Here is a 14,572-nt window from a genome sequence, read left to right as displayed (position 1 = left end):
ATTGTTTTATTTTGATTGGGGCGAAAGGGGGGTGATTTGAACTTTTATACATTTTTTATTTTTTTTATATTTTTAAACACTTTTTTTTTTTAATTTTGGCATGCTTTAATAGCCTCCATAGGAGGCTAGAAGCATGCACAACTCGATCGGCTCTGCTACATAGAGGTGAAGTACAGATCACCTCTATGTAGCAGAAATCCAGGTGTACTTTGAGCACCGACCACAGGGTGGCGCTCAAAGCAATCGGCCATCAACAACCATAGAGGTCTCAAGGAGACCTCTGGTTGTTATGGCAATGCACCGCTGACCCCCGATCATGTGACGGGGTCAGCGGTGCGAGCACTTCCGGCTGCGCGGCCGGGAGCGCTAGTTAAATGCCGCTGTCAGCGCTTGACGGCGGCATTTAACTAGTTAATGGGCGCGGGCGGATCGCGATTCCGCTCGCGCTCATTGCGCGCACATGTCAGCTGTACAGAACAGCTGACATGTCGCGGCTTTAAGGTGGGCTCACCGCCGGAGCCCACCTTAAAGCAGGGGATCTGCCAGCTGACGTACTATTCTGTCAGCTGGCAGAAAGGGGTTAATGTCAGGGGGAGGGATGTCAAGAATTGAATAAACTAAAGATATCCTTCCTCTAGTGTTAGCTTTCTGTTACTCTTTCTTATGTTAACGGGTCGGTTTTGACCCGTGTCTTAAATCACCCCTAGGATACCCTAAAGACAGTTATTTATGATCCATTTTGTTTCTTACCTCTTAGTTACCTTGTTAGGGTTTCTCATCCATGGAAGGATTGATTTTAATATTTTTGTTGTGGCTCCCTGGGCCTTTCATTTGAGAGCATTCCCTTCATTTTCAATATAAAAATATTGTCAAATGAACCTCAAGAGAATAATATAAACTTAAAAAAGTTTGTTATATTACCTGACTATTACTGAAGGGTTTTAGAACACATTTCTTAAATGTAAAAAAATATACATATATATATATATATATATTTTATATTATTAACTCTAGTAACATCTATGGTGTTACGGGTCAATTTTGACCCATATCTAACTACTTTATGAAAAAGGCAAAAAACAGATTTTTTTTTTTATAGAACTTTAATACAAATAAAAGATGAAAATTATATTAACATTAATAACAATAATAATAAAAAGTAGCTTTTCTAGGTCAAACAAACAACAATCAATCAAGCAAATCAAATCAACAGAAATCAAGTACTAGTTTTTAGATGCATTAGTATTTAGATGCATGTGTGGCAAAAAGTGACACTTTTTGTGTGTTCTTTGCAGAGGTATTTTTTGCAGGCGAAGCACGATGTGTTTGTCTTTCTGTCCTTATTGCTAGGGCAGACCTGACACCTCTTTCTTTTAGAATCAGGTGGTCTCACTGGGGTTGTGGCTGTTGTGGTTGATGTTGAGGCATGCCTGGTTGAGGAGGATGCTGGTGATAATGCTCTTTGTGTTGCTGTAAGTGTGGACGAAGCACTTGTTGAGCTCTGGAGTTGTCGGACCAAGGCTGCAGCGGCTGGGTCTCGGGGCACTCGTTCCCTTTGGTCAATGTGCGCCTTGACAAGGGATCTTCCTAGTTCCTCAAGAAACATCCTCCGCTTGTTTTTTTTCTTTGAATTCCATCCTTGGTGAATGTGGGTCCACAACACAAATGAATTGCATGCTGACACATCAAGGATGTTGTAAGGCTACGTTCACATTTGCGGTCGGCGCCGCAGCGTCGGGCGCCGCAGCGTCGCCGCATGCGTCATGCGCCCCTATATTTAACATGGGGGCGCATGGACATGCGTCGCACTTGCGTTTTGCGCCGCATGCGTCCCTGCGGTGCCCACGTCCGGGCGCAGAGGATGCAGCAAGTTGCATTTTTGCTGCGTCCAAAATCAATGAAAAAAGGACGCATGCGGCGCAAAACGCAGCGTTGTGCATGCGTTTTGCTGCGTTTTTGTTTGCGTTGTGCGTTGCGGCGTCGACGCTGCGGCGCACAACGCAAATGTGAACGTAGCCTAAAATACAACCATTCGCCATCTCGTAGTCATTCGCTGGCAAGTGTAGGTGGCAGTCAGCTTGTCCAGGTTGTCCACTCCTCCTTTGTTTTTGTTATAGTCCAGGATGATGCTGGACTTTGTCACTTCCTGATGACACAGCTGCATTTTTGTGAAGTGTGGACATCAGTACCACATTCTGTCGTTTTTTGGGGCAGTATGAAACAGCAGTGGTGGTGTCTGTAAAAACAAACTTTGAGGAAAGTGGAGCCCTGTCCTTCATCTGCAACAATTCAGAGGGCAGCTCAGGTTTGTTTTTTTTCACTGTGCCCACCATGGAGATTTTCCTCCTGAGAAGTTCTTGTCCAAGGTCATAGCTGGTAAAAAAAATTGTCACAAGTAATGTTGTGACCCTGCAGTCCAGTAGTCATATCGAGGACTACACGTTTTCCTTGGTTTTTTTCAGGGATGCCGCTTGCAGACTTGCCTGTGTAAATCTGTAGATTCCATGCATAGCTAGTTTTTGCATCACAGGCTGACCAGATTTTTATGCCGTATTTGCCTGGCTTACTTGGCATGTATTGCCGGAAGGGGCATTTTCCGCGGAAAGGGAGAAAACATTCGTCTACTGTCACCTCTGGCCCTGGGTTAAACATCAGTGGAAGGAGCTGCACCCATTTCTCCCAAACATCCCTGATGGGAGCAAGTTTGTCAGATTTTGTTCTGGTGTCTTTGTTGTCAAATCTGAGGACTCTTGATATCATTTGAAACTTTTGAAGTGACATTGTTGCCCGGAAAATATTCCTGCCTGTCGATGCGTCCCAGAGACTATCAGTGGCCTCATTGCAGGATTTGTACACTCCAGCAAGGAGAAGAAAACCAATGTAGGCATCCAGGACATTATCATGAAGGTCATTCCACATGTTGCCGTGGACTTTTTTTCCTTCAAGGTTTGTCATAGCAATAATGACTTTTTTTTATTGACAATGGTATAAACAGATCAAAACATGCCTTGATGTCACTTAGGCTACGTTCACATTTGCGTTGCGTCGGGCGCAGCCGCGGCGACGCATGCGTCATGCGCCCCTATATTTAACATGGGGGCGCATGGACATGCGTTGTCTAGCGTTTTGTGACGCATGCGTCATTTTTGGCGCAACTGTCAGGGCGCAGACAACGCTGCATGATGCAGTTTTTTGGCATCAAAAAAATGAACGCATGCGTCACAAAACGCTGCGTTATGCATGCGTTGTGCATGCGTTGTGCGTTGCGTCGCCGACGCTGCGCACAACGCAAATGTGAACGTAGCCATACTCTTTACAAAAAGAAAAGAAAAAAAAAGAGCATGAACCGCACATCCCAAAATCATACGTTGATCTAAAGCCGCTAGGCAAAAATTTATATACTGAACATGAGGTTTTCAGTTTAACATTCTGATCAGACTGTATGAAGCCCACTGCCATTTCACGGCAAACCTCGTAGTGGGTCCTACCGCCCTAACGGAGCAGAGCCGTGCGGCGACCACCGCCGCAGCGGCCACGCACCAGCAGGGCGGACGGCCTGTTGCCCCACAGCACCCATGCTGCGAGACTGAGCCCCCATGACTCCAGACCGCGCCGCCCCACCAGCACAAAGCCACAGCAACAATGGCCGCCACACAGCACCAGCACCAAAATGAAAGGAGCATTTAAACTCACCTTCCTCCAGCTCTTCAGTGAGAGCCAAAATGGGCTAGACCCCTTACTTTGCAGTCTCCTGCTAATTAAAACCACCTGTGCCAAATGGGAGGAGTGCTGGTCCAAGAAAGAGACAAGAACATGCTTTGTACAAAAAGAAAAAAAAAAAAAAAAAGAGCATGAACCGCACATCCCAAAATCATACGTTGATCTAAAGCTGCTAGGCAAAAATTTATATACTGAACATGAGGTTTTCAGTTTAACATTCTGATCAGACTGTATGAAACTCACTGCCACTTCACGGCAAACCTCGTAGTGGGTCCTACCGCCCTAACGGAGCGGAGCCGTGCGGCGACCACCGCCGCAGCGGCCACGCACCAGCAGGGCGGACGGCCTGTTGCCCCACAGCACCCATGTAGCCATACTCTTGTCACAGCAAGCCTTGTGATCCCAGGGGTCATTTTTATGACATTTGCAGCATCTGCCCTGCCATGTACATCTGGAGGTACTGAGCTCCAACTGATCTTGCCACTTTTGGATTTGAATCTTTCAGCGGGATCAGCTTTAGCACCAGTGACCTCCTCATCAGACTGATCAGAACTGTCTGTCTTCCGGTTGATACTCCACATAATCTTCCTCCTCAGAAGCCTGTTCATCTGTATCAGTTTGCTGCTGTGTGTCCTCTGATTCACTATCATCTAAGATATAATCCAGAATTTGGCTTACATCAAATCTTCTCATTGTTGTATGTGTAAACTGGAGATGTATACTCTGCAAAGTACCAACTCTAAGCTGATTTGGCCATACATGCCTGGACATGTCCTTAACTCAAGTTGTTGGAGGTAGAGCTGGCTGTGGGTTGTTGGTTTATATTGTGTTTATGAGTTCAGTTTTGGGACTTATTATTGTTTTTTTACTCTTATATTAGACCTGGGTCGAAATTGACCCCAACAACACAAATGTTATAATTTTAATAAGAGCATTTTACAATTTAGTAAAATAGTTTTATTTTATTGTATTTTGTTTATAAGTTCCTGAAAAAGTCAAAAAGTCTTGATGCAATAAACAAATGTATGTAGAATTTGTATGCATTTAAAACCTAAAACGGGTCGGTCACGACCCTAACACTAGAGGAAGGTATTAAACGTCTTTGTTGAGTGTCAGGTCGGATTCAAAACCTGTGGGGGTAGGGAGACAGGACTGTTACACAGGGACCCATCAGGAAACAAAATGAATGAAAAATCGGGGTCTTGCAAAAGAGCTCAGAAGAATGCATCTGGAGTTTATCACAAAATGATGTTGACCCCAAGATAAACTGATATAATTTAGTCAAATTATTCACAGAACACCAAAGAATTCCCACAGCCAGTTAGCGGATTCTGGAAGCTGAGGATAAGCCATCAATAAAAAAGTATTGGCTAGTCCCTTTAAGAAAGTTTGGGGATCTTTTATTCACTGATATATAAAAACGATTGTCATCCGAATTGAATATGGATGAAAAATCAGGGTTTTTTCTGGATGAAAATCAGATGACTTTTTACATGCTCTTATGAGCTTAGTCTAGGAAGAAGACAGACTCAGGCAGCAAATTTCTAAAGCAGAGATGGACAGGTAGGTGAGTATAGGTTATCAGATTACGCTAGGCCATTTGCAGCATAAAAAGCGGTTGTCAGTTAAGTTATGTTAACATTTGATTCCTGAACTAAATACAACATTAAACCAAGGACAAAAAGCATCAATTATAATATAATCAAGTCAGTGCCTTCCCTGTTCACCCCACTCTGTGAGGAACACTTGTCTAGTGCACCAATAAACCATTATGGTAATGTCACTACACAGCTGTCGGATGACCCAGCTGATGAGGCATTACATTAAATTCACATGTACAAATGTCAATTCTGGTGGTCAGGGAGATTGGACCAGCAATGACGACAACTCTCACAGTAATGGGAGCAAAATCTGCGTCCCACATCCTTCTGTATACAGTAATTTCCAGAGAATCACACTGCTCAGAAGCAGGGATGGGAAACACTAATAGAGTATTAAGGTTCATTAATATGTGAGTTACAGTCGTGGCGCCTTCCCTGTCTCTAACACTAGGGGGGCGCCCTAGCTCACCCTGCTTCCCGGGATACTTCAGATGGCAGAGATGCTGGGGCCTCCGCTCTTGCCTCATCTCCTGAGTTAGCCCTCCATCTGTTCTCCTCCCCCACCCAGGGAGGAGTGGGCGCTACTGTGAACCGTAGCACACCAAACCGATAAACAAGGCAACACAAGCAAGGGCTTAACAGAGAACCCCAGGCATACAAAATATTCACTCACCTGTAACAGAGGAATGCAGCGGGGCGTGGAGGTAGGGGAATAAACCAAAACACAGAAGGCTAAAGAATTAGCACGTATACAAACCAAGCAACAGCCACTAATAACTCCTTCAACTCTCCTTCTCATATGAACTCCTCTTGCACCATTAGCCATGCAGCAAATGCTAGCTCTGACAATTCAATATGGCTTCTGATGAGGCATTACATTAAATTCACATGTACAAATGTCAATTCTGGTGGTCAGGGAGATTGGACCAGCAATGACGACAACTCTCACAGTAATGGGAGCAAAATCTGCGTCCCACATCCTTCTGTATACAGTAATTTCCAGAGAATCACACTGCTCAGAAGCAGGGATGGGAAACACTAATAGAGTATTAAGGTTCATTAATATGTGAGTTACAGTCGTGGCTGATTATGCATGCAGCTCTCACTATTCGATTGTAGGGGAATTGTGAAATGCAGAACTACAACACCCATAGTCTTCATTGGAGAGCATTCCATGTGTTAAAGAGTGGAACCTGCATCTCTTAGACATTTATGGCATATACTATTTATATGACACAAAAGACAATACCTTTTTAAGTTTAATTGTGACACTTGGAAGTCATACAATATAACAATGTGGCCATTCAACTAGAAAAGGATGTGCTGCAGCTCCCAACAAACAAAATCCACAGGTCTGCCTTAACAATCACATGGTAACTATATGAAATATATAAGTATTCACTGGTCAGCATTCAGCACCTTTCCCAAAAAAGAACAAGGAACATTGTAGTAACTTTATCCTAGTTTTTCTTAGTGATGGTTCACAAGAGAGGATGCAAAAATCATCCATTTTACATCGGTCTTTTGGTAAACTCAAAACGAGCCTTACAATTTTTGTGTGTAAAAGCTTTTTTTCTGCCCACTCTTCCATAAAGGCCACCTCTATGGAGTGTACGGCTTAATGTGGTCGTATGGACATATGGACAGTCTCTGCTTGGGAACTCTGCAGCTCCTTCAGGGTTACTTTTGATGTCTGTGCTGCCTCTCTGATTAATGCCCTCCTTGCTCTGGCTGAGAGTTTTGGTGAGCTGCTTCCTCTTGGCAGATTTGTTGTGGTATCATGTTCTTTCCATTTGATGATAATGGATTTGATGGCGCTCCAGAGGATTATTTTTTCTTTAAAAACCCAACCCTGACTTGAACTTCTCAACATCTTTGCTCCTGACTTGTCTGGAGATCTCCTTGGCCTTGTTTGATTAGTGTTGCCTCTTGCTTAATGGTTTTGCAGCCTATGTTACCTTTCAGAAAAGGTGTGTATATTGACAAACCATGTGACACTTAGATTGCAAACAGGTGGCATGCAGGGGAGGCGTGTGCAAGCACCAACTGCTAATCACTCCTCTAAAATGGAGACAGGCTAGACCTTTCAGAAACTTCAGGTGCGTTTTGAAAAAAAAAAAGTGGCATAACATCAAATGAAGGAAATTGTACTCATGGTCTCTTAAAACTTCAATGTAAAGGATATTTTGGTTAGAAAATTTGGGTCCATAAGATAGTTTCAAAATGTGGGGATTGTTCTATTTGTTCTTTACATTTAACTTCCAAATAGCTCCAGATAGGGGGCATTTCACATGTGGTCAGGGATTTCATTACCTATAGAGCAGTGTTCCCCAAGTCCGGTCCTCAAGAGCCACCAACAGGTCATGTTTTGAGGATTTCCTTAATATTGCACAGGCCATTGAATGCTTGCCTGTCCAGGTGATGCCCTGTTGGTGGCTCTTGAGGACCGGACTTGGGGAACACTGCTGTAGAGCATGTTATGTAGTTTACATTATTTTTTGTCCCTGTGAATTGTTTTACATAGGAAAGACCATCAGGCCATTATTTGTCCGCTCCAGAGAGCATCACAGATCAATCACCAAAAAGGCTCCTGTTTTCTGATAGAACACATACAAGATAAGAATGATTCAAACGCCAACGCGATTTCCTTCTTCTTGTGGTGTGCATAAAGGTGGACTTCCTTTCACTAAGCATGTGACTTATGAAAGAAATTGCTTGCACCATTAATTTTTAGGGTATGTGCACACGTTGCAGATTTGCCTGCGGATTTTGCTGCACTAAATCCGCAGCTCTTGGCAGAAAACACAGGTGCGTTTATGCGTTTTTTTCGCATTTTTGAAAGCTAAATAAAGATGTATTATTGAACAAAAAAAAGATGTGTGATGTAATTTCTTGTCCAACCTCCTCTTTTACATTTGTCCAACCCACACTCCATTACACACAGATAGATAGACAGAAGGAATGAGAGAGAGAGATAGAAGGAATGAGATAGATGGAATTAGATAGAGATAGATAGATAGATAGATAGATAGATAGCAGGAATAAGCTAGATTGATAGATCTATACAAAGATCGATAGATATTATCTATCTATAGATCTATCTATCTAGCTCATTCATTCTATCATCTATCTATCTATCTATCTATCTCATTCCTTCTATGTATCATCTATCTCATTTCTTCTGTCTATCTATTATATCTATCATCTATCTATCTCATTCCTTCAATAGATAGATAGACAGATAGATAGAAGGAATGAGATAGATGATAGATAGATAGAATGAATGCGATAAATAGATCTATACATAGATCGATAGATATTATCTTTCTATAGATCTTTCTGTCATCTATCTAGCTCATTCTTTCTATCTATTCTATCTATCATCTATCTATCTCATTCCTTCTATCTATTATATCAATCATCTATCTATCATCTATCTCATTTCTTCTATCTATTATATATATCTCTCAATTCTTCTATCGATAGATCGATAGATAGATGGAATGAATGGGATAGATAGATAAATAGATAGATCTATACATAGATCGATAGATATTATCTATCTATAGATCTATCTGTCATCTATCTATCTAGCTCATTCTTTCTATATCTATTCTATCTATCATCTATCTATCTCATTTCTTCTATCTATTATATCTATCATCTATCTATCTATCTATCTCATTTCTATCATAGATAGATAGATAGATGGAAGGAATGGGATATACCGTAGATAGATAGATAGATGGAAGGAATGAGATAAATATATCTATGGATAGATGTGGATAGATATAGATATATATATTTATCTATCTATCCATATATCTATTTACATCTATCCATAGATATATTTCTCATTCCTTCTATCTATCCCATATCTATCTATCTATCTATCTATCTATCTATCCCATATCTATTATCCAGAAAAACGATGGCAGCACTATCTATCTATAGATATGAGGAATGAGATAGATATATAGATAGATCTATAGATATATGAATAGATAGATCTATGTATCTATCTATAGATAGATATATGGACAGATATATCTATAGATAGATAGATGGATGGATGGATAGTTAGGCTACTTTCACACATTAGTTTTTTTCCGTCTGGCAGGATCCGGAGAATTTTTGAAAAAACTGATCCGTTGCAAATAGTAAGAAACTGATGCAACTGATCTGTTTTGTTTTTTTTGAGAGAGAGAGAATGGAAAATGTGCATGATTTCAATGGAAAAAAATGCATGAAAAACCAGATTCGGAGGCCGGATTTATCATTTCACATCTCAGTCTCATACATTTTTTGCAGGATCCGTCGCTGTGCATTTTTCACCGGACAGAAAAAACGTTCCTCTGAACGTTTTCTCTGTCCGCCGGAAACAGCTTTTTTTGACGGATCCGGCAAAAAACCGATGAAACATGTCGCCATCAGGCGCAATCTGGCGCTAATACAACTCTGAGAAAAAAAAACAGATCCGTTTTTTTTTCAAAACTCGCCAGACTGTGCCTAACGGCAAAAACCTGATGTGTGAAAGTAGCCAGATAGATATATGGATAGATATATCTATGTATCTATAGATATATCTATCTATAAATATATCTATAGATATATCCATAGATATATAATAGCAAGGCCGATGTTGATTAATGAACGTTAATTTAAAAAAAAAAAATGAAAAAAAAATTGTGTGGGCTCCCGCGCAATTTTCTGCGCCAGAGGGGGAAAGTCGACAGCCGGGGGCCAATATTTGTAGCCTGGGAAGGGGGTAATACCCATGGCCCCTTCCCAGGCTATGAATATCAGCCCGCAGCTGTCTGCGTAGCCTTTACTGGCTATTAAAATAGGGAGACCCCTCAAAAAAAAATGAAGTGGGGTCCCCCTATATTTTATAGCTAGAAAGGCTATGCAGACAGCTGCGGGCTGATATTCATAGCCTAGAGCGGGGCCATGGATATTTGCCCCGGGCCCCCCTCCCGGCTACAAATACCAGCCCCCAGCCACCCCAGAAATGGCGCATCTGTAAGATGCGCCAATTCTGGCACTTAGCCCCTCTCTTCCCACTCCCCTGTAGCGGTGGGATATGGGGTAATAAGGGGTTAATGTCACCTTGCTAATGTAAGGTGACATTAAGCCCGGTTAATAATGGAGAGGAGTCAATAAGACGCCTATCCATTACTAATCCTATAGTAGTGAAAGAGTTAAAAAAGAAAAAAGACACAGCCAGAAAAAAAGTTAATATTCTTAATTTCACCATACTTACCATACTCGATCGCCTGCAAAAAATAAAAAATAATAAACCAACCGTATACTCACTTTCCGCCGTAGTCCAATTAATAACGAGTGTCCCACGACGATCTCCCCTATAGACATCGGGTGATGTCACTGCTCTATAGGCCTCCAGTGACACACTGACAGGAGACAATGGCTCCGGCAGTGCATCACTGAAGAGGTTACCTGAGTTCAGGGTCTCACTTTAGTACCACAAGTGAGAATAGGGACTATTTCTCACAGCGGCAGAGGAATACAGTGCGGAAGGATACCTTCCGTCATTGTATTGTGGGAGCCCCTGGAGAGCGGTCGCATCAGCTGATGTGGCTGCTCTCCACAGGAGATTGTCGTGGGACACTCGTATTAATTGGATATCTGCGGATCAGGGAGTATATTGCTTGTTTATTATTTTAATATTTTTACAGGTGAGCAATGGCTTCGGGGATCAAGGTGATGGAGAGTATGTACTTTTGTTGTATGTACTGTATGTCTATATGTATGTGTTGTATGTACTGTATGTTGTATGTACTGTTGTATGTACTGTTATATGTTGTATGTACTGTATGTTGTATGTCCTGTTGTATGTGTCGTATATCCTGTTGTATGTATGTACTGTTGTATGTATGTCATATGTACTGTTGTATGTTGTATGCACTGTTGTATGTTGCATGCATGTCGTATGTTGTATTTACTGTTGTATGTACTGTTGTATGTTGTATGTATGTACTGTTGTATGCTGTATGTATGTTGCATGTACTGTTGTATGTTGCATGTATGTCGTATGTACTGTTGTATGTTGTATGTATGTCGTAGGTTGTATGTACTGTTGTATGTTCTGTTGTATGTACTGTTGTATGTATGTTGTATGTACTGTTGTATGTTGTTGTATGTACTGTTGTATGTACTGTTGTATGTTATATGTAGTATGTGTGTATGTTTTTTTTTACATTCAACACATTAGCTGGATGATGGGACTACTACTGTCCCATCATTGGCTAATGTGTCAATCACTGTCACTGTAGCAGGCATAGCACGATGGGACTTGTAGTCCCATCGGACGATACCTGCACGCACACACACACCCCCAAAGACCCCCCTGACAGCCCGCACAGACCCCCGACAGCCACGGCAGACCCCCAACAGCCACGGCAGACCCCCGACAGCCACGGCAGACAGTTACGGCAGACCCATGCAAAGGAAGAGGGAGAGCTAGGGAGCACTACCAATGGGCGAGGAGCCAATTGCGACCTATAAGGTAAGTATAATAAGGGGTGCAGCTCAATGCATAGCAGCAGCATATACCAAACAAACAAGAAAAGAGACTATGCATATAGGGCGCACACCCAGAATACAATTAAGTTGAAAAAATACAAAAAATTATTTATTAATGAGGAAGACAGAAAACACCAATAAAAACATATTAAAATACAACCAACACACCAATGGTCCTATACAGAGTAAATATGTGGAGACCGCTAAAGATACAATAATATATGGTGAGTCACGCCACCAACACACTGCTGGTACTTTCGTAAATGTGAGATACAAAGATGTAGCATAAATAGCACAACACATATGCACAAACGGTGACTTATGTGCACAATGGCTTATGTGCACAGAGCAAGGTAGCAGGTAAACTCTGGGCGGCCCCAGAGTACCATATAGTGCAGGAGTGCCCCTATACACTGTGTTCCAAATTATTATGCAAATTGGATTTAAGTGTCATAAAGATTTAATTGTTTTGTTTTTCAAATAAACTCGTGGATGGTATTGTGTCTCAGGGCTCAATGGATCACTGAAATCAATCTTAAACACATGTGATAATTGGTTTTCCAGGTGATTCTAATTAAAGGAAAACTACTTAAAAATGATGTTCCACATTATTAAGCAGGTCACAGTTTTCAAGTAACATGGGAAAGAAAAAGGATCTCTCTGCTGCTGAAAAGCATCAAATAGTGCAATGCCTTGGTGAAGGGATGAAAACATTAGAAATTTTCCAAAAACATAAGCGTGATCATCGTACTGTTAAGAGATTTGTGGCTGTATCTGAGCACAAATGTGTTTGTGCTGATAAAGGCATAAAGAGGAAGATTTCTGCCAGGCAAGTTCATCGGATTAAGAGAGCAGCTGCTAAAAAGCCATTACAAAGCAGCAAACAGATATTTGAAGCTGCTGGTGCCTCTGGAGTCCCTCGAACCTCAAGGTGTAGGCTCCTCCAAAGGCTTGCTGTGGTGCATAAACCTACTATTCGTCCACCCTTAAACAGTGTTCACAAGCAGAAATGGTTGTATTGGGCCCACACATACATGAAGACTAATTTCCAAACAGTCTTGTTTACTGATAAGTGTTGAGCAACCCTGGATGGTCCAGATGGAAGGAGTAGTGGATGGTTGGTGGATGGCCACCATGTCCCAACAAGGCTGCAACGTCAGCGAGGAGGTGGAGGAGTCATGTTTTGGGCCGGAATCATGGGAAACAGCCGGTAAGGCCCTTTAAGGTTCCTGAAGGTGTGAAAATGACCTCTGCAAAGTATATAAAGTTTCTGACTGACAACTTTCTTCTATGGTCTAAAAAGCAGAAACGTGCCTTCAGGAGCAAAATCATCTTCATGCTGACAATGCCCCATCTCATGCTGCAAAGAATACCTCTGAGTCATTGGCTGCTATGGGCATAAAAGGAGATAAACTCATGGTGTGGCCACCATCTTCCCTGACCTCAACCCTATAGAGAACCTTTAGAGGATCATCAAGCAAAAGATCTACGAGGGTGGGAGGCAGTTCACATCCAAACAGCAGCTCTGGGAGGCTATTCCAACTTCATGCAAAGAAATACAAGCAGAAACTCTCCAAAAACTCACAAGTTCAATGGATGCAAGAATTGTGAAGGTGATATCAAAGAAGGGTTCCTATGTTAACATGTAACTTGGCCTGTTGGGATGTTTTGGCGTTAAATAGCTTTTTTGTTCAGTGAATGTGACCTCCTAATGCTGCAAATTCCACAAATGAGCATTTTCAGTTCTTTAAAACATACCAAAATGTTTACAAATTCTACTGTGCATAATAATTTGGAACAGTGCATTTTGAGTTTTTATTCATTTTGGAGATTATACTGTTATCATTGGGAGGTTTCTTCAATAAAATAAGATGTATAATCTAACAGGTGATTACTTTTATTAGACTGACTGTCATTTGCACCGACCATTTAAGAAAATCTGATAAAAATGTAATTTGCATAATAATTTGGAACATAGTGTATAAATGAAAAGGATAATGCTAGCAAGGGGGCCTCAATAAGCCTACTAAATTGCAGCAAGAGGAGATAGGTGTAAATCCCCTCAAAAAAAATAAATAAAAGATTTGGGAGTTTAAATACCAAAAATAGTCCCTATAAAAGGCAACGCTACCAGTATCACAGAGGGTCGAGCCTGTTAAAGTGATATAGGGAGCGTATAAGATAAACTCGCCAACTCAAACCATCACAGTGGAAGGAAAAAGGGCAGACCAATGTCAGAGAAATAAGCCAAAAGACTAAATATGAGGGAACATCACCATATCAGGCAGTCCAGAGTGTGGTGTCAGCCGTCATACAGTCAGAAGAGAATGGTCCCAGGACCCAAGTAGTGTGGGGAAAGCCCCACGCGTATCGCTGCAGGATGCAGCTTCATCAGGGGAAGTGACGGGGGAGGGGGTCAAGACGTCTTAAGTAGCGGTCAGGTTGGTCCAGATTAATGACAGGTGGGAAAGAAAAAAAAAAGGAGAGCAGAGTGTTCGGCTCCACAATAAGGCGCAGATACAAGAAAGGCTACTTTCACACTAGCGTTAACTGCAATACGTCGCAATGCGTCGTTTTGGCAAAAAACCGCATCCTGCAAAAGTGCTTGCAGGATGCGTTTTTTTTACCATTGACTAACATTAACGACGCATTTGCGACGCATTGACACACGTCGCAACCGTCGTGAGACGGTTGCGCCGTGTTGTGGC

The 14,572-nt window shown here is 41.8% G+C and overlaps 1 protein-coding gene across 1 annotated transcript in view; it reads right to left on the bottom strand.

The window, feature by feature from the left end:
- The window catches only part of TNFRSF11A (TNF receptor superfamily member 11a), a 191,236-nt gene that overhangs the window by 108,518 nt on the left and 68,146 nt on the right, over nucleotides 1-14,572 (bottom strand). The window lies entirely within an intron of this gene.

The sequence above is a fragment of the Ranitomeya variabilis genome, chromosome 6 (assembly GCF_051348905.1).
Source record: "Ranitomeya variabilis isolate aRanVar5 chromosome 6, aRanVar5.hap1, whole genome shotgun sequence".
Taxonomy (NCBI): domain Eukaryota; kingdom Metazoa; phylum Chordata; class Amphibia; order Anura; family Dendrobatidae; genus Ranitomeya; species Ranitomeya variabilis.
This window is presented reverse-complemented; position numbering and strand designations above follow the sequence as displayed.